The sequence below is a fragment of the Mobula birostris genome, chromosome 5, assembly GCF_030028105.1.
Source record: "Mobula birostris isolate sMobBir1 chromosome 5, sMobBir1.hap1, whole genome shotgun sequence".
NCBI classification, from domain to species: Eukaryota; Metazoa; Chordata; class Chondrichthyes; order Myliobatiformes; family Myliobatidae; genus Mobula; species Mobula birostris.
This window is the reverse complement of record NC_092374.1, coordinates 31819705-31846807: the sequence shown is the minus strand read 5'-3', so window position 1 is coordinate 31846807 and position 27103 is coordinate 31819705. Positions and strand designations below refer to the sequence as shown.

The 27103-nt window shown below is 40.8% G+C and overlaps 1 long non-coding RNA gene across 1 annotated transcript in view; it reads left to right on the top strand.

Annotated features, from left to right (window-relative positions):
- Positions 1-254: 254 nt before the first annotated feature.
- Positions 255-27103, top strand: part of LOC140197602 (uncharacterized) — a 62893-nt gene continuing 36044 nt past the window's right edge. Inside the window, exon 1 of the long non-coding RNA XR_011885971.1 lies at positions 255-497. This is a non-coding gene — a long non-coding RNA (uncharacterized lncRNA). The remainder of the gene's footprint in view (positions 498-27103) is intronic.

The window sequence follows — 27103 nt, the reverse complement described above, 5'->3', positions numbered from 1 at the left end:
AAGCATGTCCACTTCAACATAGTTTTAACTTCCTTAATTATTTCAAGGACAGTGAGTTTCTTGTTATTTTAATGTGAATGCTATATAAATGTTATTACAGCAATGACATCCTCGCTTCCAACTGAGCCCTAGCTCGCAGAGAACATTGACGATTCGAGCTGTTATGAAACTGACCTGTAATTGACACGCAAAATCCTAGGACTGCGTGTCCCTTCGCAACTGCATACTGCACTTGGCATATGTTTCAACACATTTCAGCCAAGCTGCGAGGTGAAGCGCCTCTCGGGACGCAATGTATGTCAGGGTGGGGAGGGGATGAAAGAGGGAGAACGAGATTCAGTAATTCTGCTTCAACTACACCTCCTGCCAGCTGGTGATGGAATAACACGGATGGGGATTTGGCCGAGCTAACCTTACCACTTCGATTCTCTGGCGATCAGAAGCGAGGATGGCGGCGAGTCGGTTCTGCGGAAAAGCAGAGATATGGAGGGGAAGTGGTAATGGCAAGCTTTTTTTCCCCGCAGTTGACTGACAAACATACTTAATGCTCGGGTTCTTACCGCACCTCCCTCCCCACTTACCAGAAGAATATTAATTTGCATGTTTCTCTTCCGAACTTGGCTGCACCGTATTTGTTCTTTCTGAGCTCTGTTACTTCGGTTACGCAATTTGCCTGAACATATGGGAACTATTGAGATAGTTTCACTTGATGATCTTTCCATTTGACGAGAGAGTGAGTGAGTATCTGAAGCAGGTCTGAGCACAGTCCGAGTTTATTTAGTAAACAGTGCAGAAAATAAAAAATAAAATCGGGAATTGTTACGAAAAATAGAGACTAAAAATAGGCTTAATCTCGTCTTCAAGAACACAAGCTCAGGAGATGAATTATGTTCCGAGGAAAGGGGTTTGGGGGCTAAAAATAAAATCAGGCGGCTATTGGAGAAACAAAGATTAACTCCCCCCCCAGAGTATCTCGTTACCGTTTCAGCCCCGTGTTTCATCAACCAGACTATTAATTTCAGAATTAGCATCACTAAAAAAAAATGCACCCCATCACTCGCGTCAGTAAGCTTAGCAAAACTTTCAAAATAATTCCCTGAACTGAACGAAGGCGGAAAGTTTAGACTTCCCTTCGGAAGGTGCAAGCGGATTTGCTAGTCTTCCACCAATGGAAATTCAAATCTGCCGACACCCACGGCAACAGTGTCGCAGAAAATAAATCCGGCAGAAGATCCCCCGCTCCGATGTAGAAAGCAAGCGGATTCTCCCGGAGCCCAGGCCAACATTAAATGATTGGTGCTTTATCTCAGTGCTGTTGGTAAGGGATGAGTAAATTGGTTCCATTTGCCTCCGGTTCCGCGGTGGTAACATTTCCAAAGTTAATTGTCAGGCCCTTTGAGTACCCTGAAATCTTAAAAGTTACCGTAACGATACAAGTGTTTTATAATATTTCATGTACGTTAAATATTACCGAACATTGCAAAGGTGTACAGTATATGAGATGTAGCCACACACTGAACTGTTAGGCACTATGAAAGTAGCCCAGGTTTGGACCAGCATTCAACTTAACCCACCATCTCAGAGCAGTGGGCTGCATTGCAAATCCATTCCCCCCACCCCACAGCTCATCTGCACAACTCAACAGAGGCAGATGGATATATTTTCATCATTCAATTTGAAATAGAGTGTGGAACAGGCCCCTGAGAGCCACACTGGCCAGCGACCCCAATTTAGCCCTAATCCAGTCATGAGACAATTTACAATGATCAGTCAACCTACCCGTTATGCCTTTGGACTGTGGGAGGAAACCAGAGAACCCGGAGGACACCCACGCATTCCATGGGGAGGATGTACAGACACCTTGCAAAGGACGCCAGGGCTGAACTCCGAACTTCGATCCCCTAAGCTGTAACAGTGTCGACAACCAACCTGTTCTGGGATGATAACCCAGCAATGATAAGGGAATTTCATGCATCTTCAAGACAGGATAATGCATAACTTGGAAGGGAATTTGAAGATGCTCACATCCACCTGTTGCCTTTACCTTCCTGAGGGCGTAGGCTGGCGAATTGCAGCAGTGAATACAAGTAAACAGGAGTAGGCCACTCAGCCCTCAGGCCTGCCTTACCCATCAATATGGTGGTTTAATTTTTGAGATACAGCACGGAATAGGCCCTTTGAGCCGCATCACCCAACAACCTCCGATTTAATCCTAGCCTAATCACGGGACAATTTACAACAGCCAATTAACCTACCAACAAGTATGTCTTTGGACTGTGGGAGTAAACCAGAGCGGTCATGGAAAGAACATACAAGCTCCTTACAGTCAGTGGTAGGAATTGATCCCAGGCTGATGGAACCATAAAGCATTGTGCTCACCAGTACACTACCATGCATCCTGATCTATGCTGGCCTCAACTCCCAGTGACCCTCAATTCTTTTAAAATCTTACTTAACTCCACTTTAAATGTTAATGAGCAGGTGTACAGGCCCACCTACTAAAGTGCCCACTGGGGGCATCAGCATGGGGTGGGATCCTTGCTTCTTTCTGATTACAAACCAATAACCATCAAAGATTATATACATGCTTTCCCACTCAATATGGAAACTCAATACTTCGTTTTCCAAACTCTGCAATTTTCTCTCTTGTTTGTGAAACGAACCAACTGAATCTTTGAGCATAAAAACTTTGAAAATAAGAGCAAGAGAAGGCAATGCAGAACATCAAAGTTCAAAGTAAATTTATTATCGAGATACGTATATGTCACCATATACAACCCTGAGAGGACGTGACATCTCCACCCTAGATGACAGAAAGTGAATTTCAAACTTGTACACAGATTAAAGCTTCTAGATAATATAGAATACAGAAGCAAATAATTATCATTACTAAATAAATTTTGACTAATATATGAAGACCCTGAACTTCAATTTGCAGACAGGTGTTGGAGGGTGGACTTACTGTGACCTATCAGTTTGTTTCTGACACCTGTTAACAATTGGAAAATACAGCACTGCCCGTATGGCAGGAACAGTAACAGGGTACGTGCTTCAAAGAAGTTCAAAATGATTAATTGTGACATTGAATAACAACCCCTTGACATTTTCCACATCTGCTCTCGCCAGGCTGTGGGTTTCTGCCCACTAGTTAATGGGCAGAAAATCATCCGCTGGCAAACTGAGTGGAAAGCCCAGGCCACCAGTTGCGGCAAGCATCAGATTTTTCCGGAATGGTGCTCAGATTCCATTTTCAGGTTAGTCCGACTTTAGATTGACAAATAAAATAGACATCTTCAGGATATGGGGTGAAGTGCAGATCCAGGGAGGAAGAGTTAAAGCATAAGATGTACGAGCAGAGTTTGGTCATTTGGCTTATCAAGTCTGCTCTGACATTTCATCATGGCAGATTTATTGTCCCTCTCAACTCCGTTCCCCTGCTTTTTCCCCATAATCTTTGATGCCCTGACTAATCAAGAAACTATCAACCGCCACTTTAAATACACCAAATGACTTGGTCTCCACAGCCGTCTGTGCACAGCTCTGCTTTTAATACCGTCATTCCAAATAAATTGATTCCTAAGCTCCGGAACTTGGGCCTTAGCACTCAGATCTGCAGCTGGATCTTCAACTTCCTGACAGACAGGACCCAGGCTGTAAAAATAGGGGACAAGCTCTCCTCTACAATCACTCTGAGCACCGGTGCCCCTCAAGTCTGAGTACTTAGCCCCCTGCTGTACTCTCTGTACACCCATGATTGTTGTAGCCAAGTTTCCATTGAACTCAATATATAAGTTTGCTGATGACACCACAATTGTAGGCCGTATTTCGGGTAATGATGAGTTTGAGTACAGAGAGGAAATTAAGAACCTGGTGGCATGGTGCGAAAACAATAACCTATCCCTCAACGTCAGCAAGATGAAGGAACTGGTTGTTGACTTCAGAAGGAGTAGCGGACTGCACGACCCCATTTACATTGCTGGTGCGCAAGTGGAACAGGTTAAAAGCTTTAAGTTCCTCGGGGTCAATATCACAAATGACCTGACTTGGTCCAACTAAGCAGAATCCACTGCCAAGAAGGCCCACCAGCGTCTTTACTTCCTGAGAAAGCTAAAGAAATTTGGCCTGTCCCCTAAAACCCACACTAATTTTTATAGATGCACTGTAGAAAGCATTCTTCTAGGGTGCAACACAACCTGGTATGGAAGTTGTCCTGTCCAAGACCGGAAGAAGCTGCAGAAGATCATGAACACGGCGCAGCACATCACACAAACCAATCTTCCATCCTTGGACTCACTTTACACCCCATGCTGTTGGAGCAGCACTGCCAGGATAATCAAGGACACGACCCACCCAGCCAACACACTTTTCGTCCCTCTTCCCTCTGGGAGAAGGCTCAGGAGCTTGAAGACTCGCACGGCCAGATTTGGGAACAGCTTCTTTCCAACTATGATAAGTCTGCTGAACAGATCCTGACCCGGATCTGGGCCATACCCTCCAAATATCCGGACCTGTCTCTTCGTTGTTTTGCACTACCTTACTTTCCATTTTCTATTTATGATTTATAATTTAAATTTTTACTATTTACTATTGATTTGTACTCCAGGGAGTGTGAAGCACAGAATCAAATATCGCTGTGATGATCGTACACTCTAGTATCACTTGTTTGTCGACAATAAAGTAAAGTAAATTCCACAGGTTGCTAAAGAAACTCCTCCTCATCTCTGTTCTAATGGAATGTCCTCCTATTCTGAGGCTGTGCCTCTTGTCCAACACTTCCCACAATAGGAAACATTCTCTCCACATCCACTCTATCTAGGCCTTTGGCAACAAACAGCAATATTTTTGTTTATTACACATCAATGTCAAGACCAACATTTAATGCGTATTCATAATTATTCTTTGGGAGGTGGTGATGAGTCACCATGCTGGCTTCTAGCAATCTTTGCAGTGAAGGTATTCCCAGACTACCGCAGACTAAGGAATTCTGGGGTTTCGGAGTGTTCACTTACAGCTGCTACCCCATTCTTCCTGGTGATTTAGGTTGTGGGATGCGGAGCTGCAGATTTTGAAACTTTGGTGAGTTGCTGCAGTATACCTTGCAATCCTAGAGCAAAGCTGGTGGTTAAAGTGAAGACAGAACTTTAGCTAGATAGATAGATACTTTACAGATTTGAAGGAAATTACAGTGTCACCAGCATTACAAGTTCACAGATATACAATAATAGAAGAGAAGTAAGAGGAATAAGTAAAAATAAGTAACTTTAAGCAGTCTAACAGGATGAGGTTATCACTTCCCCGGCTACAGGTTGGCTCATTAAAGAGCTAATGGCCGAGGGTAAGAATGACCTCATATAGCGCTTTTTGGAGCAGCACAGTTTTCTTAGTATATTACTGAAAATGCTCTTCTGTTCAGCCAAGGTGGCATGCAGAAGGTGAGAAGCATTGTCCAGAATTGCCAGGATTTTCTGTAGGGTCCTTTGTTCCACCACAGCCTCCAATGTGTCCAGTTTGACTCCTATAACAGAGCCAGCCTTTCTAATCAGTTTATTGAACCTGTTGGGATCAACCGTGTTGATGCCATTGCCCCAGCACACCACCACACGTAGAAGATTGTGTTGGTGACAACAGACTGTGAGGGGGAGGCCTGCATACTCCAAAGGACCTCAGCCTCCTCAGGAAGTAGAGGCAACTCTGGCCCTTCTTGTACACAGCCCCTGTGCTGGTGCTCCACTCAAGTCTGTCAATCAGGTACATCGCCAGTATCCTTTGCCAGTAACAGCAGGTGTGGTCGAACTGAGAAATGAATTCCAAATGAACTCGTTAAATAAGGAGATATGATCCAGAAGCTTCTTCAAAAGCTAAGAATGAAGCATTATTCTTGTGGCACAGCCATGTTCATAATAAAGAAATAACACTAATCAACTCACTCTACTGTAAGGAAGAGAGAAGGTGAAGCAAAAGAACAAAGAAAAGAAGAAGAACAAAGAAGTCATGGTTGTCTTATACCAAAAACTGAATCAGACTAGATAGGTAAGAGATATTCCATTGATAAGGAGCAACCTGCAGAGAAACTACAAAAAAATTAGCTTTATTTGTCACATGTACACCGAGACATTGAAAAATATATCAATGACTAACACAGTCCAAAGACTGTGCTGGGGGCAGCCTGCAAGTGTCACTACGCTTCCAGCACCAACATAGCATGCCCACAATTCCCTAACCTTACATGACCAATATCTCTGTGTCCTCTCTAGCCACAGGCGAAATCCTGGGGGACTGGCGAGTAGCTAATGTTTTTCTATTGTTCAAGAAGGGAACCAGAGATATTCCTGGAAACGATAGAGCGGTGAGTGTCACATCACTGGTAGAGAAGTAGCTGGAGGCAACTTTTTGGGATAGGATTTCTAAGCATTTGAAAACCCATGGCCTAATTAATGATAGCCAGCATGGGTTTGTATGGGTCAAGTTGCGTCTTACTAACTTGATTAAAGTTTTTTGATGCCGTTATGAGAGTGATTAATGAAGGCAGAGCTGTGGATGTTGGTTACATGTATTTGATAAGGCCATTGGCAAGGCCCCTCAAGAGAGAACGTTAAGATCCATGGTGAATTAGTGATTTGGATTCAGAACTGGCTTGCGGGTAACATTCAGGGCCGCAAACAGTCCTTCCAGGTGAGGCAATACTTCACTTGTGAGTCTGTTACAATCATATACTGTGTCTGGTGCTCCTGGTGTGGCCTCTTGTATATTGGTAAGACCTGACGTAGATTGGGAGACCTCTTCGCTGAGTATCTACGCTCCGTCCGCCAGAACAAGCAGGATCTCCCAGTGGCCATTCGTTTTCATTCCACTTCCACAAGTTGCGTAGCAGCTTTATAGAACTCTAGTTAGGCCACATCTGTAGAATTGCATCCCGTCCTGGTCACCCCATTATAGTAATGATGTCAAGGCTTTGGAGAGAGTGCAGAAGAGGGTTACCAGGATGCTGCCTGGGTTAGAGGGCATGGTTGGACAAACTTGGGTTTGTTCTCTGGTGAGGCAGAGGCTAAGGGGAGATCTGATAGAGGTTTATAAGATTATGAGAGGAATAGATAGAGTAGACAGACAGTCTATTTTCCCTAGGGCTGAAATATCTCATACCAAAGGGCATGCATTTAAGGAGAAAGGGGGTAATTTCAAAGGAAATCTGAGGGACAGATTTTTTACACAGGGAGTTGTGGGCATCTGGAATGTGCTCTGCCTGGGGTGACGGTAGAGGCAGAGGCATTATGGACTTTTAAGGGACATTTGGATAGGCACATGAATGTGATTAAGATGGAAGGATTAGGATATTGTGTAGGCAGAGGAGATTAGTTCAGATGGCCATTTGATTGCTGATTTAATTGGTTCAGTACAACATTGTGGGCCGAAGAGCCTGTTCTTGTGCTGTACTGGTCTAAGTCTATGTTTATGTCAATGAAATTGGAGCACCCAGAGAAAACCTACCTGATCACGGAGAGAACATACCAACTGTTTATAGAAAGCGCCGGGAACTGAACCCCGATCTTACAGCTGGCGCTGTAAAGCGTAATGCAAACTGCTATGTTACCTCGTACAGAACTATCTGTACTACAATTACTGAAAATTCAACAAACAATTCCAGGCAAACAGGTGATTACAAGCAAGCATAAAGAAAGTTAAACTACTAGAAAGATAACTATTTAGACTCTAATCCAACAGACTGTAATCCAGAGGCAGTGTAGACTGTGTCTGGCCACCTTGGCTGAGCTAAACATAATGAGAAGGTATGATGTCTTCCTGGCTGTAGGCCAGCAGATAATAACTCAGTGGATCTGTGACTGTACTGACTAATATAAAGGCATGGTATTGTGTAATAAGATCCTCGTTCAGATCAAAAAGAAAATCAGAGACCTTGGTAATTTGGCACTGCCTGAGCTTTCAATGTTCTAGGTCAATTTGACCATCGTCAGTCAGGTTGCCTTTATGTTTTCTGAAATAAAGGGAATAGGAATTTGTTTAATGAAATAGTTCTTTTTGTAAGTCATGTGAATATATATGTTTATTTTTTTATCCGAGAGCATCTGTTGCCATTCTATTTATGAGTTATCAGATGCACTGAGAGGGACTCAAGCTAGGATTTGGCATATATTTCAAAACATTTCATGAATAAGGGAACATCTCTGAAGAGAGATTTTAGAGAACTAGGTCGAGAGCTGAGAAACTGGACCCTCAGGGTAGTAATCTTGGGATTGCAACCTGTGTCACATGCCAGCGAGGGTAGGAATAGGAAGATTTGACAGGTGAATGCATGGCTGAGTAACTGGTGCAGGGGGCAGGGGTTCAGATTACTGGATCATTGGGATGTTTGCTGGGGATGGTACAACCTGTACAAAATGGACAGGTTACACGTGGGCAGGCTTTTGAAATCAAATTCTTAGTAATAGCGGAAGGTGTGGAATTGTTGTGGGTAGAGCTAATGAACTGCAAAGGTAAAAAGTCCTGAGTTATATACAACCTCCAAGCGGTAGCAAAGATGTGGTCTACAAACGCGAGGCAGAAAATGCATATCAAAAGAGCAATTTTACAATAGTCATGGTGTTTGCAATATACAGGTAGGTTGTTGCTGGATCCCCAGAGGGGGAATTTGTAGAATGTTTATGAGATGGCTTTTTAGAGCAGCTCGTGGTTGAGGCCATATGGTATCAGCTATTCTAGATCGGCGGATGTGCAATGAACCAGAACTGATTAGAGAGCTTAAAGTGAAGGAAACCTTAATGTGATCATAATGTGATAGAATTCACCCTGCAATTTAAGAAGGAGAAGCTAAAGTAAGATGCATCAGTATTAGAAACATAGAAAACCTACAGCACAATACAGGCCCTTTGGCCCACAATGCTGTGCCGAACATGTACTTACTTCAGAAATTACCTTGGGTTACCCATAGCCCTCTATTTTTCTTTTCTTTTTCAATCTTTTTATTAATTTCAAAATATAGAAACGAAACATAGCAATAATACAAATAGTAGGAGATATATTTTTACACTTAAGAAAAATAATTGCAAAATCAAATAGTGTAAATTAACAAAGCTTCCAATCATGTAGAACTAACCACAGATAATACAAAGCAAAAAAAAACTGGAAAAAAAAATCATGAAAAAGAAAAAAAAACAAAACAAAAAAAAGCAAACCCCATCCCCAAGGAAAAACAAAATTAACCAACTTAACAATTTAAAAATGGAAAAGAAGAAAACCTTAGTGTCAACGACTCCATTCCCCTCCAACAACAGTACAGAGAGATAAAACAAGTTTGGAAATGATCAAAGGTGTAATATCTTTTCGCGATTTATTTTTGGATAATTGTTTTATGTCTTTTGATCAACTTTCTAATAAATATAACTTACCCAGATCTCACTTTTTTAGATATCTACAGATTAGAAACTTCTTAATTACTGTCTCCCCTAATTTTCCACACCCATATCCAATGGACACTTTAGAAAAAATCTTAGATTTAAATCTCTCAGAAAAGTGTAGTAGCAATTATATATAATATAATTATGAATTTATGTCCTGATACTTCTAATAAAATTAAAGCTGACTGGGAAAGAGAACTTGAGATTAATATACCGACTGAAAAATGGGAAAAAATTCTTCAGTTGGTGAATTCATCCTCTGTATGTGCTAAGCATAGGTTGATACAGTTTAAAGTAGTGCACAGGGCTCATATGTCCAAAGATAAACTATCTCGTTATTACTCTTATATTAAGCCCTCTATTTTTCTAAGCTCCATGTACCTATCCAGGAGTCTCTTAAAAGACCCTATCGTATCCACCTCCACCACTGTCACCAGCAGCCCATTCCACGCACTCACCATTCCCTGAGTAAAAAACTTACCCCTGACATCCCTGTACCTCTTGTTGTTCACCTTCTCACTTCAGGATATCGTGGACATGATCAGAAACATCCTAGACCCTGGCACCTGGGAGGCAAACTACCATCCCCATTTCTTTCCTGCATCCACAGAATCACCTGTCTGACCCCCTAACTATAGAGTTCCCTATCACTACTGCCTTCTTCCTTTCCCTACCCTTCTGAGCCACAGCGCCAGACTCTGTGCCAGAGGCGTGGCCACTGTTGCTTCCCCCAGGTAGGTCGTTCCCCCCCAACGGTACTCAAACAGGAGTACTAATTGTTAAAGGGGACAGCCACAGGGGTACTCTCCAGTATCTGACTCTTGCCCTTCCCTTTCCTGACCATTACCCACTTATCGGTCTCCCAAGGCCCCGGTGTGACTACCTGCTTATAGCTCCTCTCTATCACCTTCTCACTTTCCCTGACCAGACGAAGGTTATCGAGCTGCATCTCCATTTCCCTAACCCAGTCCCTAAGGAGCTGCAGCTCGACTCAGCTGGCGCAGATGTGGCAATCCGGGAGACTGGGAGTCTCCTGGACATCCCACATCTAACACCCAGTTCAGAAAACTGGTCTCACAGACATACTTCCTTTATGCCCTTTTACAGTGGCCTAAAGGGAATTACAGCAGCATGAGAGAGGAGCTGGCCAAAGTTGATTGTAAGGGGACACTAGCAGAGATAATGGCAGAGCAGCATTGGCTGGAATTTCTGAGACCAGTTTGGAAGGGACAGGATAGATACTTCACAAAGAAGTATTCTTAAGGCAGTATGAAGCAACTGTGGCTGACAAACATATCAAAGCCAACATAAAAGTCAAGGAGGGCACATAATAGAGCAAAAATTAGTGGGAAAGTAGAGGATTGGGAACCAACAGAAGGCAACTAATAAAGTCATAAAGAAGGAAAAGGTGGAATACAAAAGTAAGCTAGCCAATAGCATTAAAGAGGATTCCAAAAGTTTCTTCAGGCACATAAAGTGTATAGAAAGGTAAGAGTAGATATCAGACCACTGGAAAATAATGCTGGAGAGGTAACAATGGGGGGGCAAGGAAATGACAGATGAACTGAATAAGTCTGCATCAGTTTTCACTATGGAAGACACTAGCAGTATGGTGGAAGTCCAAGAGCGTCAGGGGCAGTAGTGAGTGAAATTCCCATTATTAGAGGGACGGTTCTTGAGAGACTAAAGGTCTGGAGGTAGATAAGTCACCTGGAACAGATAGTCTATGCGCCAGGATTCTGAAAGATGTGGCAGAAGAGGTCGTGGAAGCATTAGTAATGATTGTTCAACAATCAATAGATTCTGGCATGGTTCCAGAGAACTAGAAAATTGAAAATGTCATTCCACCATTCAAGTAGGGAGAGAGGCAGAAGAAGTAAATTATGGGCCAGTCAGTCTGACTGGAAGATGTCAGAGTCAATTGTTAAGGATAGGGTTTCGGGGTTCTTGGAAGCTCATGATAAAATAGACTGAAGTCAGCATCGTTTCCTTAAGGGAAAATGTGGCCTGACTAATCTATTGGAATTCTTTGAAGAAATAACAAACAGGATAGACAAAGGAGAATCAGTTGACATTGTGTACTTGGATTTTCAGAAGGTCTTTGACGAAGTGCCACACATGAAATTGCTTAACAAGTTAAGAGCCCATGGTATTACAGTAAAGAGCATTGGCTGATTGGCAGGAGGCAAAGAGTGGGAATAAAGGGAACCTTTTCTGGTTGGCTGCCGATGACTAGAGGTGTTCTGCAGTGGTCGGGTGTTGGAACCGCTTCTTTTTACAAAGTATGTCAATTATTTGGATGACAGAATTGTTGGCTTTGTGGCTGAGTTTGTGGACAATATGAAGGTAGGTGGAGGGCTAGTAGTGTTGAGGAAGTAAAGAGTCTACAGAAGAATTTAACAGATAAGGAGTTCAGGCAAAGAAGTGGTAGATGCAATACAGTGTCGGGAAGTGTATGGTCATGCGCTTTGGTAGAAAAATTAAAAGTGTAACCTATTTTCTAAATGGAGATAAAATTCAAAACTCTGAGGTGCAAAAGTCCTTGTGCTGGATTGCCTAAAGGTTAGTTTGCAAATTGAGTTGGTGGCGAGGAAGGCAAATGCAATGTTAGCATTCATTTTGAGAGGACTAGAATATGAATGGAAGGATGTAATGCTGACGCTTTATAAGGCACTGGTGAGGCTTCACTTGGAGTATTGTGAGCAGTTTTGGACCCCTTATCTAAGAAGGGATGTATTGATATTGGAGAGGGTTCAAAGCATGTTCACGAAAACGATTCCAGGATTGAAAGGCTTATCATACTAGGAGCATTTGATGGTTCTGGGCCTGTCCTCATTGGAATTCAGAAGAATGAGAGGAGAATCTCACTGCAATCTATCAAATGTTGAAAGGCCTCGATAGAGTGAACGTGGAGAAGAAGTTACCTGTAGTGGGGGAGTCTAAGACCAGAGGACACAGCTTCAGAATAGAGGGTCATCCATTTGGAATGGAGATGAGGAGGTTTAGCCAGAGACTGGTGAATCTGTGGAATTCATTGCCACAGGTGGCTTTGGAGGTCAAGTCATTGGGTATATTTAAGGCAGAGGCTGATAGATTCTTGATTAGTCAGGATATCAAGGGAAATGGGGAGTATGCAAGAGATTGGGACTGAGAGGGAAATGAATCAGTCAGAATGAAATTGGGGAACAGACTTAATGGGCCAAATGGCCTAATCTGCTCCTTTTTCTTTTGGTCTTATGGTCTTATGGTCATAGTTACAAAATAAGGAAACAGTCATTTTAAACTGAGGTGCAAGACATTTCGTGCAGTGAATTTCTGAATTCTCTGCCTTCAAAGGATGGTGAAGAAAATACAAAGAAACAAGTAGAATTAGTGAAAAACAGCACACAAGACAGACAAACAACCAATGTGCAAAGACAACAAACAGCAAATACAAAGATAAAAAAGCAAAATAATAATGACAAGTAATAAATGATAATTGATAATCTCAAAGCTTCCTGCTGTCTTTCAATCTATGATTTTCCCATAGTCCAAAAATATATCTGTATTCAGTCTTGAGTATATTCAATAATTCAGTTACTATAACTCTCTAAGAAGGGGATTCCAAATAATCACAACTCTCTGAGACTATGCCCCTTAACTTAAGATTACTAGGGAAAATGTTTTTACTGTATTAACTCTTTTATGCCACCAAACTATCTTATGTGATGTGTGGCACAGTGGTACGACTTTCCAAGCTGCTGCCTCACTGCTCCAGGTTCCAGGGACTAAGTGCAATCCTTATCCTTGGTTTTATCAGCGTGGACTGTAAACATTCTCCCTGTTGTCATATGACCAGCAACAATGAATATAGAAATGAGTCAAGTTTTATAAACAAATAAACATTTATTAAACTTTGCTCAAAATTAGTAAAAAAAGAAACAAACGAAAACCTTAAGCGGAAGTAAACTGCTATGCGGCCATTCAACAAACCACCACTCAGTACTAGTTCTTAAAGCGATAAATGCGAAAACAGTTCTTAAAGTGGTAAATTCAAACACAGAATAGTAAATTTGAAAGTCCAAGAGATTTATACAGTCAATTAGGAGAGACTTTCCTGAAGTAAAGAATTCCTCGAAGACTCGACGTTACTGCCGATCCCAGCCGGAACCTGCCTTGTCCGCAGGATTCACGACGACGGAAATAAAACGCTTTAAAGGCACTGACCTTTTTCCTCCATAGACTAGATATTGCACAACCTTTTCTGCTGCTTTTAGCAGAGGTTATCTCATGCAGATCAATCTTACTTGAACGAATTCAATAATGGTCGATTCTCTCCAAAACCGTCCAACGACTCCTTCAGATTCCTGTCTTCACTCTCCAATATTACTGAAAAGGTACATCAACAAACCTGGCAGCGATTGATTAAACTGCGGGCCCAACACTTTTGTACCTTACAATAGAACGTAAAACTTCGTTTTAAAACTATACTGCGTCATGAGATTAATAAGCAGTGTAGCGGAGTATTTGACTAATGACCTAACTGAAAACTAACTGCGTCACCAGGGGTCTACACTCTGCAAGACCATTACATCATCCTCACAAGACAGTCACAAGATATCCATGAGGTATGTAACACCTCCCTCCAAAAATTTTTTGATCTTTTAGGAGCAAAATATTAACTATTTACAAAAAAAAATACAAATGTGTAAAATTTACAACATACCCAGTATACACAGTAACATCATACAGCATTTTGCAAACTAATATACAGTAGGAGTGTTACAAAGGTTAACATATCCCTCCATAAAAAAATTTACATTGTACGTTTAACATCAGATAGACAATCAGCGATCACATTATCTTTACCTTTAATATGAATGATCAAAATATTATACTCCTGTAACATTAAACTTTGTTGCCAAATTGGAGTTTGATTTATTTCCTTAACCATTTTCTTTAACTGAGCCCGGACCTACAACATAATCAAGGTAGGTCACTGTGGCATGGCCAAATTCGCTTTTAACTAAGTTAATAGTTAAGTTAGCTTTTGAAAGTCTCTCATATAGCTTCTCCACCACAGTAATATGTGCTTTCCAAGTACTATTTCCTATAACTAAATCATCAGTATAGGCACCTGTATCTTTTAACCCATGAATCACGCTAATAATCATCCTCTGGAAAGTACCTGGTGCATTCTTCATCCCAAATGGAAGAACATTATATTCATATAACCCAGATGGGGTTACAAATGCAGAAATCTCTCTATCTCTATCCATCAGTGGAACACACCAATAACCTTTTAATAAATCAATCTTTGTAAGGAACTTTGCTTGTCCAACTTTATCCACACAATCATCTATCCTAGGGATTGGATATGCATCACTTTTTGTCACAGCATTCACCTTCCTGTAATCTGTACAAAACCTAATACTATTGTCTGGCTTAGACACTATAACACACGATGAACTCCAATTTGAATTAGAAGGTCTAATAATATTATTCTCTAACATATACTTAATCTCTTGTTCAGCAAGTTCACATTTTTCCTTGTTCATCCGATACAGATGTTGTTTTATGGGTTTTGTATTTCCAACATCTACATCATGTGAAGCTACAGTGGTTCTTCTAGGAATGTCTGGAAATAAATCCCTATATTTAAAAATTAACTGTTTCATCTGCTCTGACTGTAAATGAGCTAATTTCTCATCAATACTTTCCAGAATTGTTGAATTTGGTAACCTGGCAGAAATAATGTTGGATTTAAAATGAGTTTCAGATGAATCATCCATTAAGTTTTTAGAAAGATCAGACTCATTATTGACCACAACAGCCATGGTAGCAGCCTCTCTCTCATAATACGGTTTTATCATATTTATATGACACAGTTGTGTTGCCTTTCTTCGATCTGGGGTTTTAATCATGTAATCCACATCATTTACTTTAGATTTAATCTCATAAGGACCATGAAATTTAGCTTGTAATGGGTTCATTTGCACCGGGAAAAGAACCAATACCTTATCTCCAGGCTTAGATGACCTCATTCTAGCTTCCTTATCATACCAAGTTTTCATCTTCTCCTGAGCCAATTTTAAATTTTCCTTGGCCAAGCTACAAGCTTTATGTAATCTTTCTTTAAATTTCAAAACATAATCCAGCAAATTAGTGTGTACCTCTTTATTAACCCACTGTTCTTTCAACAAGGCCAAAGGTCTTCGAACTCTATGCCCAAACACAAGTTCAAAAGGACTAAAACCTAATGATTCCTGTACTGCCTCTCGTACTCAAAAAGTAGTAAATGTACGCTTCATCTCAGTCTTTTTCGTTTTCCACAAAATATGTCCTAATCATAGTTATGACAGTAGAATGGAATCTCTCCAAGGCTCCTTGCAATTCTGGATGATACACAGATGAGGTAATCTGTGTTGCTTCCAGTTTATATACTATCTGCTGAAACAATCCAGACATAAAATTACTACCTTGATCCGATTGTATTTCCTTAGGCAACCCAAAATAAGTGAAGAATTTTATAAGAGCCTTTGTCACGGTTTTGGTTGTTATATTCCTAAGAGGTACTGCCTCTGGAAACCTAGACGCTGTGCACATAACAGTTAACAAATATTGATGTCCAGTTTTAGTTTTTGGCAAAGGACTTACACAGTCTACAATGATTTTTGAGAATGCCTCACCAAATACTGGAATTGGTTGCAGTGGGGCCACTGGAGTAACCTGATTAGATTTATCCACAATTTGACATGTATGACACATTCCACAAAATGTCGCCCCACCTTTTCTTAAACTAGGCCAATAAAATGCTTAGAAACCTTCTTTATAGTTTTCTTTACACCTAAATGACCACCCAAAGGCATACTATGAGCGATAGTTAAAATCTCATTTCGATAAACTTTAGGAACAACTACCTGGTGATTAACTTCCCATTCCTCACTAGCAGGAATTGTAGGTGATCTCCACTTTCTCATTAATGCTCCATTTTCAAAATAATATCCTACTGCCACTTTCTTAATTTCAGTATCTGGATGAGTTTGTTCCTTTAATTTAACTATCTCAGGATCTCTACCCTGCTCTGCTATCATCTCCTTCTGAGATAAAGACAAATCTTCATGGTCAGACTTACTACCAAATTCCTGATCAAATAATGAAGGTAAGAAAGTTTCTGACACATCCTCAAAATTCACATCCCGAGTTGAACAGTCATGGGTAACAACATTATCCTGTAAGGTCAGTCTTTTTAGCCATAGCTTGGGTTAAAATACAGGAAGAATCTGTGTTAGAATCCCTCTGTGGTTCCTCAGAATTAGGCTTTATTGTCAAATGCACTTCAGGAAAAACTAGTCCACCTGCTAAGTCATTTCCTACCAAAAGAGAAACATCATTCACAGGTAAACTGGGTTGTAGTCCTACTTTAACAAGCCCTGTAACTAACCCTGACCTTAAATTTACTCTATGCAAATGTACCGGCATAAGGGCACTCCCAACTCCTCTTATATAGGTTACCTCACCAATGTCAGACTCATCACTAAACTTTAGAACACTGTATAACATTAGTGATTGAGAAGCTCCAGTATCTCTAAGTATTTTTATTGGTATCAGAATGGATCCCTCTTTCAAGGATACAAATCCTTCGGTTATAAAATGTTCATATTCTCCTCTTAACTTGGTCAGACTCTGACAAAGCTTCACTTGTATTTTTCAAACTCTGTGGATTTACAGGTGTTTCAATATGCTGCACACAAGCATCTGGGACTGCTTCCGTCTCTTTCTTTTACAATCGAAAACAGTTAGCTATTACATATCCAGGTTTCTTACAATAATTACAAATAAGACCAAAATGTCTTTCCTTCACATGTCTCCCTTCATCCTTACCTTTCTCACTAACTACAGATTTAATTTCTGGTTTACCCTGACTCTCTGTGCTATTTTTCCTTTTAAAAGTCGTACCTGGAGAAAATTTATTCTTATGAATTAAAGCATACTCATCAGCTAATTTAGCAATCTCCTGCAATGTAGCAGTGTCCCTTTCACTTAAGTATGTCCTCACCTCAACAGGAATGCTCCTTTTAAATTCCTCCAGTAAAATCAACTCTTTTAATTTATTATACTCCCCATTCACATTCTTAGAGGAAACCCATCTCTCAAAACACACAGATTTCTCGTAAGCAAACTCCACGTAAGTTTTTTTCCACAGATTTCTTCAAATTTCTGAATCTTGCTCTATACGCTTCCAGAACCAACTCATATGCTTTCAATATATGCTGTTTGACAATATCATAATCCAGTGCTTGTTCAGCATTTAAAGCTGTGTAAACTTTTTGTGCCTTGCCTTTAATTACACTTTGTAACATCACTGGCCATCTCTCTTTCAGCCACTCTAAACTCAGAGCAACAATTTCAAAATGTTGGAAATATTTGTCCACTTCTGCTTCACTAAATGGAGGAGCCAAAATAACCTCATGACTAGCAATAAACTGTTTCTTAGAACCAGAAGCTTGATTCTTGGATTTTAATTTCTCCATCTGTAGCTCAAACTCCCTCCTTTTATCTGCTTCTCTTTCTTCAAATTCCCTCTGTTTATTTGCAGCTTCTAACCGACATCATTCCAAGTCAGCTTCTAATTGTTTCTGTTTTAAGTCAGCTTCTACTCTAAGTTTTTCTAATGCTACCTGTTCCAGGTGTAACTGGATCGCTGCTTTACTCACAGGGAACCTATCTAACTCCGCTTCATCAAAAGCACCCAAATGTATATAATGTTCCGTGATTTTTCTCTGAATTACGGGCTTTGTTGTAACCTTCGTAATTCCTTTAAGGTCCAACCTTCTAGCAATTTCGGATACATAACCCTTATTCGCCTTCGCTAAAATCTCTGGGTTTGGCGATTCCATAAAGTCATCAATAGTCATTGCTGCTGAATACCACACACACACCAATCAAACAAAAACAATTGAGTGTTTCCCTTTTCCAAATCATGTTGATACTTAAACTAGCAAATAAGCTCAAAAATTGGAACAATCCCACGAGCCCCCAAATTTATGTCACGTGTCCAGCGACAATGAATATAGAAATGAGTCAGGTTTTATAAACAAATAAACATTTATTAAACTCTGCTCAAAATTAGTAAAGAAGAAACAAACAAAAACCTTAACCGGAAGTAGACTGCTATGCAGCCATTTAACAAACCACCACTCAGTACTAGTTCTTAAAGCGATAAATGCAAAAACAGTTCTTAAAGTGGTAAATTCAAACACAGTTCTTAGAATGGTAAATTTGAAAGTCCAGTAGATTTATACAGTCAATTAGGAGAGACTTTCCTGAAGTAAAGAATTCCTCGAAGACTCGACGTTACTGTCGATCCCAGCTGGAACCTGCCTTGTCCGCAGGATTCACAATGACAGAAATAAAACAGTTTAAAGGCACTGACCTTTTTCCTCCATAGACTAGATACTGCACAACCTTTTCTGCTGCTTTTAGCAGAGGTTATCTCATATCAATCTTACTTGAACGAATTCAATAATGGTCGATTCTCTCTAAAACCAACCAACGACTCCTTCAGGTTCCCGTCTTCACTCTCTAATGTTACCGAAAAGGTACATCAACAAACCCGGCAGTGATTGGTTAAACTGCCGGCCCAACACTTTTGTACCTTACAGTAGAACGTAAAACTCCGTTTTAAAACTATACTGTGTCATGAGATTAATAAGCAGCGTAGCGGAGTATTTGACTGACGATCTAACTGAAAACTAACTGCGTCACCAGGGGTCTACACTTATATACCTGGTGAGAACAGGTCATCACGTAACCTCACATTGGCGGGAAAATTACATCATGTGACCTCCACAAGACCATTACGTCATCCTCCCAAGACAGTCACAAGATATCCATGAGGTATGTAACACTGTGACCACGTGGGTCTCCTCCAGGTGCGCTATTTTCCTCAAACCTCTCAAAAAATGTGGATTGGTAAGTTAATAGGCCACAGTGAATTGCCCCCAGTGCCTAGGTGATTGGTAGAATCTGGTTGGAGTTGGTGGGATTGTGGGTAGGATTAGTGCAAAAACAGGAGCTCAGTGATCCACACTGACTCAATGAACCCAAGGACCTATTTTGTGCTGTGTCTCTCTATGAGCTCATGAACATTATCTCTCTGTTCCTCATTTGTGCTATATATTTATTAATTTATTTATTGATTGATTGAAACTTACAAGAATGCTTTATGTCTTGCACTATACTGCTGCGACAAAACAATGAATTTCATGACAATTTTCAGTGTGGTAAACTTGATCCTGCTTCATTCAGTTAGGGGCTGCACAATAGAGTAGCGGTTAGTATAATACTATTACAGTGCCAGCAAACGCTGTTGCTCAATTCCTCCCACATCCCAAAGACATATAGGTAATAGGTTAGTTAATCGGTCACATGGACGTAATTTCAAGTTGTATACTATATGATAATTAAATGGAACCATTGAACCTTTGAATTGGGTAGTGCGGGCTCATTGGGTTGGCAGGGCGTTTTACCATGATGCACCGCTAAACAAATAAAAAAATAAAAAATCATCTCTCATTCTTTAACATGATCATGAGTATCATCTAATCTGTTCATTTTTTGCACGTAAGACAGCCCCTTCATCCCTGGAATCAGAACTTTCTTTAATTTAAGTCTGGACCATGTTCTTCTAGAACTGGGGTTCCCTACCTTTTTTTGATGCCATGGACCCCTACCACTAACCAAGGGGCCTATGGACGCCAGGTTGGAAACCCCCGCTCTCGAACATGCTTACAGAACGCGCCCCCCCCCCAGTTCAATGAGTCTGATGATTGTAGATATTACAACACCAAGAGGTATATAGAGCATCCTACAAGATAGGGGCTAGTTCAATGTAGAACAAAAGCTGCCTCTGATCCACACTGAAATCACTATTTCTCAGGAAGGAAGTAACGTAACTGGAAAACCACGCTTAAGGGAAAGGTTTACGTAGGTAAGAGCAAAGTGGAAAAAATATCTTTCGGAAATTAAAAAAAAAGGCTCCAATATTTGCATTGTATAATTCTGTAGTGATTCTTTAAAAAAAGGAGACTAAGTAATTAAGGCTACAATTTGACATCAGTAGTGGGTACATTAATGGAATTTCTGAGGGATATCATAAATCAGAATTATGAGAAGAATATATTACCTCACACGTGTCAGCATGGATTAATTAAAGCAAAGCCATTTAGTCTTACGACCAAATGTTTTGAGGAGGTTATTAATGGCTTGGAACTAAATTTAGGGAACATGATTAAGAATTTTGCTAAATTATACGGAACTTATTGGTGGACAAAGATTTCAAATTAAGAGGAAGATATCAATGGATTGGTTAGATGGACAAAAAGTGGCAAATGATACTCAGTCCGACCTTGTGTGAGATGATGTGTTTGAGGAGGACGAAGAAGGTGATAGAGAACCCAGTAAATGTTAAAAATATAGAGGACAGAAGGGAATGGAGGGCATGCCCATTTGTCCTTGAGGTTGGCAGGACAGGTAGGTAAGGTGAATAAGATGTGAAGTGAGATGCATGCAAATAAACTAATAAATAATATCAAAGCAAGCACTGAGATCCTCTACAGCAGGGGTCCCCAACCTTTTTTGCACTGCGGACTGGTTTAATATTGACAATATTCTTGCGGACCGGCCGACCGGGGGGGCGGGGGAGGGGAGGGCGGGGGTAGGGTTGCCAACACACAAGAGTAGCAGTCAAATATGTTGAGCTTACCCCGACAAAGACTACAATGACCATGAAGCCTTGCGCGGGCACCAGTGCGCATGCATGTACGTGCCGTCTTTTCCTGCAAATCGTTTTTGGCGATTCTGTTCCGGGGGGGGGGGCAGTGTTAATCACGACCGGAATATAGGTGATAAGTGGCTAATACACTCAATTTTGTTTCTAAAAGGATTTATCTAACTAATTTAATATTAAACACACAGCGCATATTTTCCTCGCATGAATATAGTGATAAGTCAATCATCAGGGGAGGACAGGGGAGCTTGAAGTAAGTGTTGAACGAACTTCCAGTAGAAGTGATAGAGGCAGGTTCGATATTATCATTTAAAGAAAAATTGGATAGGTATATGGACAGGAAAGAACTGGAGGCTGTGTGCAGGTCAGTGGGACTAGGTGAGAGTAGCATTCAGTACGGACTAGGAGGGCCGACATGGCCTGTTTCCGTGCTGTAATTGTTATAGGGTTATATAAGTAAGTCAATAGCATCATAACATTTTAAGTAATGTTTGGATATTAAACACACAGCATGAACCCTGTATGAACATATAAAATCATTGCAACACACCAATATTGCTGAATCAGTGGGAGCCCTGGGCTTGTTTCTCTGCAACAAGACGGTCCTATCGAGGGGTGACGGGAAACAGCGATACTCGAAGGGGGTTCCTTGTGTCCTGTCTATTCCGCAATTTAGTTTTCGTTGCATTCATTCCAGAAAACTCTGCTTCGCAGAAAAATGTTGGAAATGAAAGCAACATTTTCAGTGCTTTTGTGGCTATCTCAGGATATTTAGCCTTGACTTTGATCCAGAATGCCGGCAGAGATGTTATGTCAAACATACTTTTCAGCCCGTCGTCATTTGCAAGCTCGAGGAGTTGATCTTCCTGTGCTGCCATGGATGACGTGTGGGTCATGACCTCGCGTGCGTAGTGACCTCGCAAGTGTTCAAGCCCAACAGTGGGCGTGACAGGGAATGAGGAAAGGTGCAGCCAAATTATATTGTTTCCTCGCGGCCCAGTAGCGCATGCTTTGCGGCCCGGTACCGGTCCACGGCCTGGTGGTTGGGGACCACTTCTCTACAGCAGCCTTTCTCAACGTTTCTGCCCTGGAGGAACAGTAGAAATAATTTTCAGGTCTTAAGGAACACCTGTGTAAAAAATAATTATATGCACAGCTCAGGGTACATTAGCATGATCAGTAAGTTGTAGATATAATAATCCAAAAATAATTGCCAGTGATCTTTTGAATAGAGAATGAACTTTCAGCCAACCTTTCTTGAAAAGAACAAGTAGTTAAGCTTAGCTTACCTTTCTTGAAATTAATCTCTTTCTTTCCCTTTCATAAATTTTAAAAATTCATAAGGCAAACATAATAAATTTTTGTTAAATAACTGGCTTAAGTCAAAGTGGGATTTAATTTTGCTAAAGGTAGGCTCAGCAGATTTAATTTAAATAAATACTTTAAACTGATCTTAATTAATGCTATTTACAACATGAAAATTTATTGACAATGTTGAATGGTAAAGTTACTAAAGCCATAAGCCAAAGCAATATGAATTAAAATATAGCCCAAGACTCAATTTTATACAAGACGTTGAAAAAACATTTTCTTATACTCGGGTTCAAATATAGGTCCAGCATGTGAAACCTGTGCTTGTTTTTTGTTGCACAAGTATTCATTTCTGGGTCGAACTTGAGATAAGCACACATGGATTTCACCTTCAACTGAAATGAGACAATTTCTATCCTTGCTCTTGATGCTTGTTAAACAAGAAAAAAGCTTGCTCACACATGTAAGAAGTTGAAAACTGCAGCAAGATGTTCATTGCTTTCCTATGAATGTCAGGATACTCTCCTTTCACAGAAATTGAGAACTTGTGCAGGAGCAGGTCAGTAAATCTCACCTTGAGTGCACAATCAGACTGCAGCTCACAGAGTTCTTCCTCTTCTCTTAAAGTCATGTTCTCATGACCAGAAGATTCAGAGAAAGTGTCCTTCATCCGGTCATACACTTGTGTTGAAAGGGAGGAGAAATACTGTTTAATTTTGTTCTGCAGTTCTTCCAGGTTTTCAATAAGACTCAAGACTTTCTGATATACTTCCTCACTCTCAAGCCCAAGCAGCAGTGGAAAGATTTCAAGATTTCTTTTGCCAACACAATTTTTTCCAAAGATTCAGTTTCCTTTTAAATCCAAGGATTTTGTCGCTTGAAGTCAAAATATTTTCTCCAGGGCCTTGCAGAGAATTGTTCAACTGGTTCATGTGATGGAAAATGTCCGCTAAGTAGGCTGGTTTCTGCAGCCGTTCTTCATCTTCAAAGCAGTCAGCAAAATCTGGCCCACTATTTTCTTGAAAGTACTCCTGCAATTCACCTTTCAGCTTATACATCCTGTTGAGAATAATTCTTCTGCTAAGCCACTGGATTTCTGTATGTAGCAGGAGATTGGTGTGATCTTTGTCCAGGTTTTGCAGTTTTTTTAAACATTCTTGAGTGAACTGGTCTTTGTTTAATAACGTTTACCATTTTTTTGTAGCATCATCTGGAACATTTTTCATTTAATCTCCAAGAGCTTTTGACGTCAGCACCTCTCTGTGAGGAAAGCAGTGTGTTGTGACAATGTCAGGGTTTTTTTTACAAGAGAAACGAAACCCCTCATGGAGCCAACCATCGATGGGTCACCATCAGTACAGATGCCAATGCAGTTCCTCCAAGGCAGACCTTTTGTTTCCAGATGTGGACAAAACATTAATTTTATCTTGGCCTTTGCTTGTTTCAGGCAGCTCATTGCAACAGAAAACGATTTCTTGAATTTCACCATCATTTACAAATCTTACAAATGCTACAACATGACATTCACTGGTGAAATCTGTGGACTCATCAACCTCGATACAGAAGCTGTTGTTGTTCAGTTTATCACTCGAAACCTCTTCAGCAACAATATGTCGACTTATCGTACTGTTTGAGAATGAAACCTTTTCAATTTCTTGTACTGAATCTTGTCCAAGCATTTTACCCACTATAATTTTACATGCTGGCATTATTAGGTTTTCACTAACTGTATGACTTTTCCTCTTCTGGGTAATAAGTTCTACTACTAAATAATTTGCTTCTTAAATCCTTTTACTGGCTGAGTTTATTAACAAACACTTTACTCTGTTTGTTTTGAGATTCCAATGGCTTTTTAAAGTAATCAGCACTTTTACGTGTCATATGGCTGTGATTTGTAGTTAAGAGTCTTTTCAATTTTGCTGGAGCCATTGCTGCATTTGTAAGTTGTTTGCTACAGACTAGGCACAATGGAAAAGGACAACTTGGATCACCAGTCCATGTAAAACCCATTGATAAGTAGCCTTCATTGTAAAGACAGACTTTATTTGTGTCCTTTGTTGCACCAGTGTAGTGAAATGACTCAGAAGTTTGTAATTCTTCATGATTAACCTTATCAGAATTGTCTGTAGGCCTAGGCCTAAAATTATCCTCTTCCAACTCACACCTCCTCTTCAAAAAATCACCACATTGGACTGTCAGGCATCTCTGTAAAACACAGGGAGACCTGTGTATTTTACACAGGGAGAGGTTGACATCACAGCCCAAGTTGGGCGAGTCTTGGGCTGGGAAAATGCACTTCACGCTCCTCATCCGCCTACCGTCCTCCACTCTGTGCAACACAGCGCTCACCAATAATCAACGGCCTCCCCTATCTCATGTCAAAAATTGAGAATGGACTCAAGCAAATGAACACAGCCCTACTGCGACCTGCCATACTGGGCTGGGAGACCGCTAACAGGGCTGCCCATTCACTGCCCACCACTGCGAGCACTAGCATTGTGCATCCCGCCAAGTTCAAAAAAAATTTTTTTTTTATTACACTCTCACATAGAACCCCAGTTGAGAAACCCTGCTCTACAGATATAAGCATAAATTGAAAAGAGTGGCTAAAGGATACATGTCTCCGTGAGCTGAACATCCAAGGATACACGGTGTACCAGAAGGATAGGCAGGTAGGCAGAGGGGGAGGTGTGGCTTTATTGGTAAGAAATGATATTAAATCATTAGAAAGAGGTGACATAGGATCGGAAGGTGCAGAATCTTTATGGGTTGAGCTAAGAAATCGCAGGGGTAAAAGGACCCTGATGGCAGTTATAAACAGGCCTCCAAACAGCTGCAGTGATGTGGACTACGAATTACAACAGGAAATAGAAAAGGCTTGTCAGAAGGGCAGTGTTATGATAATTGTGGGGGATTTTTAACATGCGAGTGGATTGGGAAAATCAGGTCGGCACTGGATATCAAGAGAGAGAATTTGTAGAATGTCTGCGAGATGGCTTTTTAGAACAGCTTGTTGTTGAGCCCACTAGGGGATCGGCTGTACTGGATTGGGTATTGTGTAATGAACCGGAGGTGATTAGAGAGATTGAGGTGAAGGAACCCTTAGGAGGCAGTGATCATAACACGATTGAGTTCACTGTGAAATTTGAGAAAGAGAAGCCGAAATCTGATGTGTCGTTATTTCAGTGGAGTAAAGGAAATTACAGTGGCATGAGAGAGGAACTGGCCAAAGTTGACTGGAAAGGGACACTAGCAGGAAGGATGGCAGATCAGCAGTGGCTGGAATTTATATGAGAAGTGTGGAAGGTGCAAGACAGGTATATTCCAAAAAGAAGAAATTTTCAAATGGAAAAAGGATGCAAACGTGGCTGACAAGAGAAGTCAAAGCCAAAGTTAAAGCAAAGGAGAGGACATACAAGGAAGCAAAAATTAGTGGGAAGGCAGAGGATTGGGAAGTTTTTAAAAGCTTACAAAAGGAAACTAAGAAGGTCATTAGGAGAGAAAAGATGAACTATGAAAGGAACCTAGCAAATAATATCAAAGAGGATACTAAAAGCTTTTTCAAGTACATAAAGAGCAAAAGACAGGTGAGAGTAGATATAGGACCGATAGAAAATGATGCTGGAGAAATTGTAATGAGAGATAAGGAGATGGCGGAGGAACTGAATGAGTATTTTGCATCAGTCTTCACTGAGGAAGACATCAGCAGTATACCGGACACTCAAGGGTGGCAGGGAAGAGAAGTGTGCGCAGTCATAATTATGACAAAGAAAGTACTCAGGAAGCTGAATAGTCTAGGGGTAGATAAATCTCCCAGACCAGATGGAATGCACCCTTGTGTTCTGAAGGAAGTGGCTTTGGAGATTGTGGAGGCATTAGCAATGATCTTTCAAAAGTCAGTAGATCCTGGCATGCTTCCAGAGGACTGGAATATTGCAAATGTCACTCCACTATTTAAGAAAGGGGCCAAGAGGCAAAAAGGAAATTATAGACCTGTTAGTTTGACATCGGTGGTTGGGAAGTTGGAGTTGATCGTCAAGGATGAGGTTACAGAGTACCTGCAGGCTCATGACAAGATAGGCAGAACTCAGCATGGTTTCCTTAAAGGAAAATCCTGCCTGACAAACCTATTGCAATTTTTTGAGGAAATTACAAGTGGGCTAGACAAGGGAGATGCAGTGGATGTTGTGTATTTGGATTTTCAGAAGGCCTTTGACAAGGTGCTGCACATGAGGCTGCTAAACAAGATAAGAGCCCATGGAATTATGGGAAAGTTACATATGTGGATGGAGCATTGGCTGATTGGCAGGAAACAGAGAGTGGGAATAAAGGGATCCCATTCTGGTTGGCTGCCAGTTACCAGTGGTGTTCCACAGGGGTCCGTGTTGGGGCCACTTCTTTTTACGTTGTACTTCAATGATTTGGATTATGGAATAGATGGCTTTGTGGCTAAGTTTGCTGATGATACAAAGATAGGTGGAGGGGCTGATAGTGCTGAGGAAACAGAGTCTGCAGAGAGACTTGGATAGATTGGAAGAATGGGCAGAGAAATGGCAAATGAAACACAATGTTGGAAAGTGTATGGTTATGCACTTTGGTAGAAGAAATAAAC